This window comes from Rhipicephalus microplus, chromosome 5 (assembly GCF_043290135.1).
Source record: "Rhipicephalus microplus isolate Deutch F79 chromosome 5, USDA_Rmic, whole genome shotgun sequence".
In the NCBI taxonomy this organism is placed as follows: Eukaryota; Metazoa; Arthropoda; class Arachnida; order Ixodida; family Ixodidae; genus Rhipicephalus; species Rhipicephalus microplus.
The window spans coordinates 163313162-163317672 of NC_134704.1; the positions used below are offsets into that span (position 1 = coordinate 163313162).

The 4511-nt window shown below is 47.3% G+C and overlaps 2 non-coding genes across 2 annotated transcripts; both read right to left on the bottom strand.

Moving 5' to 3' along the window:
- Positions 1–416: 416 nt before the first annotated feature.
- Positions 417–488, bottom strand: TRNAW-CCA (transfer RNA tryptophan (anticodon CCA)). The gene has a single exon. It is a non-coding gene; the product is annotated as a tRNA-Trp (tRNA).
- A 1419-nt stretch (positions 489–1907) lies between these two features.
- Positions 1908–1979, bottom strand: TRNAW-CCA (transfer RNA tryptophan (anticodon CCA)). The gene has a single exon. It is a non-coding gene; the product is annotated as a tRNA-Trp (tRNA).
- Between the last annotated feature and the right edge of the window lie 2532 nt (positions 1980–4511).

Sequence of the window (4511 nt, forward strand, 5' to 3'; positions counted from 1 at the left end):
ACGTGATTCGAACACGCGAACTTCTGATCTGGAGTCAGACGTGCTACTGTGTCGCCACCGAGTCCACTTAGCGCAGCCGTTCGCACACACGCGGTAGCATGTTTTGCTCGGCCTTCTGTCGATGAAGCACAGGTAAAGAGACAAGTCATTGTAGAATGACGAATAAGTAGATAGACAGATAAAAATAACAAAAAAGAGAATTTCACCCGCACATAGTTCGGACACGCAACCTTCTGATCTGGAGTGTGACGCGCTAAAGTTTCGACACCGAGTCCACTTAGGGTAGCCGTTCGCACACACGCGGTAGCATGTTTTGCTCGGCCTTCTGTCGATGAAGCACAGGCAAAGAGAGAAGTCATTGTAGACAGAGAAATAAGTAGATAGACAGATAGTTGAAAATAATAAGAAAGAGGATTTGACCCAGACGCGATTCGAACACGCGACCTTCAGATCTGGAGTCAGACGCGCTACCGTTGCGCCACCGAGTCCGCTTAGGGTAGCCGTTCACACAAACGTGGTAGCATCTTTTGCTCGGCCTTCTGTCAATGAATCCTAAGTAAAGGGACAAGTCATTGTAGACAGACAAATAGGTAGATAAACAGGTAGATGAAATTCATAAAAAGAGAATTTGACCCAGACGTGATTAGAAAACGCAACCTTCTGATCTGGAGTCTGGCGCGCTACCGTTGCGCCTCAGAGTCCGCTTAGGGTAGCCGTTCGCACACACGCGGTAGCATGTTTTGCTCGGCCTTCTGTCGACGAAACACAGGTAAAGAGACAAGTCATTGTAGACAGACAAATAAGTAGATAGACAGATAGTGGAAAATATGAAAAGAAAGAATTTCACCCAGACGTGATTCGAACACGCAATCTTCTGATCTGGAGTCTGACGCGCTACCGTTGCGCCTCAGAGTCCGCTTAGGGTAGCAGTTCGCACACACGTGTTAGCATGTTTTGCTTGGCCTGCTGTCGATGAAGCACAGGTAAAAAGACAAGTCATTGTAGACAGACAAAAGAGTAGATCGACAGATAGATGAAAATAATAAAAAAATACCCGCAGCTTCCCTCGGGGGAACACTGAGGAGGATGCGGAGCATATAATTGGTTAACGGGGTGTTAAAGTGCGACTTACTTGGGTCGATGGCTAAATTGGTTAACGTGGTTGTGAAATGGGGTGTTAAATTGCGACTTACTTGGGTCGATGGCTAAAGTGGTTAACGTGGTTGTAGGAGGGGGTGTTAAATGAGTGAACACGTACACACGTATGCGAAAGGGCGGCGCTGGTCGAAGGGACGTCGATCATTGTGTTTGTGGATTCGTTGGAATTCATTTCACCGCGACCTTGGACGTCGACGCGCCGTACAAACCAACCGACGAGCGGCAACTGAGCGAGCGAGCGCCGACATTGAGTATATATACAGCTCGACGGCGCATGCACTGTCAGCTGTTGAATGTTCTCGAAGCGCGACGCCACATGCGCGTCCACTGGAGAATCAGGTGAATTGTAGATGTCGAACGCGGTGTGTAGAGGAGGAAGGGATGTACAGATGGTGGAAGAGTGGGCGACGGCGCGACGGCGCATGCGCGCGCGTCAGCTGTCGAATGTTCGAGAAACGGTGCGGACGGCGCGGACGGCGCGGACGGCGCACTACAAGGCGCGAGTATAAGATGCTCCGCATCTAAAAAAAGAATTTGACTTGGACGTGATTCGAACACTTGACCTTGTGATCTGGAGTCTGACGCGCTACCGTTGCGCCTCAGAGTCCGCTTAGGGTAGCCGTTCGCACAGACGCGGTAGCATGTTTTGCTCGGCCTTCTGTCGATGAAAAACAGGTAAAGAGACAAGTCATTGTAGACAGACAAATAGGTAGATAGACAGATAGATGAAAATAATAAAAAAGATAATTTGACCCGAACGTGATTCGAACACGCAACCTTCAGATATGGAGTCAGACGCGCTACCGTTGCGCCACCGAGTCCGTTTGTGTAGCCATTCACACACACGCGGTAGCATGTTTTGCACGGCCTTCAGTCGAGGAAGCACTGGTAAAGAGACAAGTCATTGTAGACAGACAAATAAGTAGATAGACAGATAGTTGAAAATAATAAAAAAGAGAATTTGACCCAGACGTGATCCGAACACGCAACCTTCTGATCTGGAGTCAGACGCGCTACCGTTGCGCCACCTGTCCGCTTAGGGTAGCCGTTCGCACAAACGTGGTAGCATGTTTTGCTCGGCCTTCTCTCGATGAGTCCCAAGTAAAGGGACAAGTCATTGTAGACAGACAAATAAGTAGATAGACAGATAGATGAAAATATTAAAAAAGCGAATTTGACTCGGACGTGATTCGAACACTCAACTTTCTGATCTGGAGTCAGACGCGCTGCCGATGCGCCACCGAGTGCGTTTAGGGTAGCCGTTCGCACACACGCGGTAGCATGTTTTGCTCGGCCTTCTGTCAATGAAGCACAGGTAAAGAGACAAGTCATTGTAGACAGACAAATAAGTAGATAGACAGATAGTTCAAAATATTAAAAAAGAGAATTTGACCCAAACGTGATTCGAAAACACAACCTTCTGATCTGGAGTCAGACGTGGTACCGTTGCGCCACCAAGTCCGCTTATATGGTTGCCCTTCGCACACACGCGGTAGCATGTTTTGCTCAGCCTTCTGTCGATGAAGCACAGGTAAAGAGACAAGTCAGTGTAGACAGACAAAAGAGTAGGTAGACAGATAGATGAAAATAATAAAAGAGAATTTGACTTGGACGTGATTCGAACACTTAACCTTCTGATCTGGTGTCAGACGTGCTACCGTTGCGCCACCGAGTTCGTTCAGGGTCGCCGTTCGCACATACGCGGTAGCATGTTTTGCACGGCCTTCTGTCGACGAAGCAAAGGTAAAGGGACAAGTCATTGTAGAATGACAAATGAGTAGATAAACAGATAGATGAAATTCATAAAAAGAGAATTTGACCCGGTGTGATTAGAACACGCAACCTTTTGATTTGGAGTCAGACGTGCTAAAGATGCACCACCGAGTATGCTTAAGGTAGCCGTTCGCACACACGCGGTAGCATGTTTTGCTCGGCCTTCTGTCGATGAAGCACAGGTAAAGATACAAGTCATTGTAGACAGACAAATAAGTAGAGAGGCAGATGAAAATAAAAAAGAGAATTTGACCCGGACGTCATTCGAACACGCAACTTTCTGATCTGGTGTCAGACGCGCTACCGGTTCGCCACAGAGTCCGCTTAGTCTAGCCGTTCGCACACACGCGGTAGCATGTTTTGCTCGGCCTTGAGTCGATGAAGCACAGGTAAAGAGACAAGTCAATGTAGACAGAAAACTAGGTAGATAAACAGATAGATGAAAATAATGAAAAAAATTTGACCCGAACGTAATTTGAACTCACAACCTTCTGATCTGGAGTCAGACGTGCTACCGTGTCGCCACCACGTCCGTTTAAGGTAGACGTTCACACACACGTGGTAGCATGTTTTGCTCGGCCTTCTGTCGATGAAGCACAGCAAAAGAGAAGAGTCATTGTAGACAGACAAATAGGAAGATAGACAGATAGATGAATATAATAGAAAAGAGAACTTTACCCGGACGTGATTCGAACACGCAACTTTCTGATCTAGAGTCAGACGTGCTACCGGGTCGCCACCGAGTCCACTTATAGTAGCCATTCGCACACACGCGGTAGCATGTTTTGCTCGGGCTTCTGTCGATTAAGCACAGGTAAAAAGAAGAGTCATTGTAGACAGACAAGTAGGTAGATAGACAGATAGATGAAATTCATTAAAAAAGAATTTGACCCGGACGTGATTAGAACACGCAACCGTCTGATTTGGAGTCAGACGTGCTAAGGTTGCGCCACCGAGTCCGCTTAGGGTAGCCGTTCGCACTCACGCGGTAGCATGTTTTGCACGGCCTTCTCTCGACGAAGCACAGGTAAAGGAACAAATCATTGTAGAAGGACAAATAAGTAGATAGGCAGATAGATGAAAATAATAAAAAGATAATTTTACACGGACGTGATTAGAACACGCAACCTTCTGATCTGGAGTCAGGCGTGCTAAAGTTGCGCCACCGAGTCCGCTTAGGGCAGCCGTTCGCACACACGCGGTAGCATGTTTTGCTCGGCCTTCTGTCGATGAAGCACAGGTAAAGGAACAAGTCATTGCAGAAAGACAAATAGGTAGATAGACAGATAAAAATAACAAAAAAGAGAACTTGACGCAGACGTGATTCGAACACGCAACCTTCTGAATGGAGTCAGACGTGGTACCGTTGCGCAACCGAGTCCGCCTAAAGTGTAGCCCTTCGCACACCAGCGGTAGCATGTTTTGCTCGGCCTTCTGTCGATGAAGCACAGGTAAACAGACAAGTAATTGTAGACAGACAAATAAGTACATAGGCAGATGAAAATATAAAAAGGAGAATTTGACCCGGACGTCATTCGAACGCGCAACTTTCTGATCTGGTGTCAGACGCGCTACCGGTT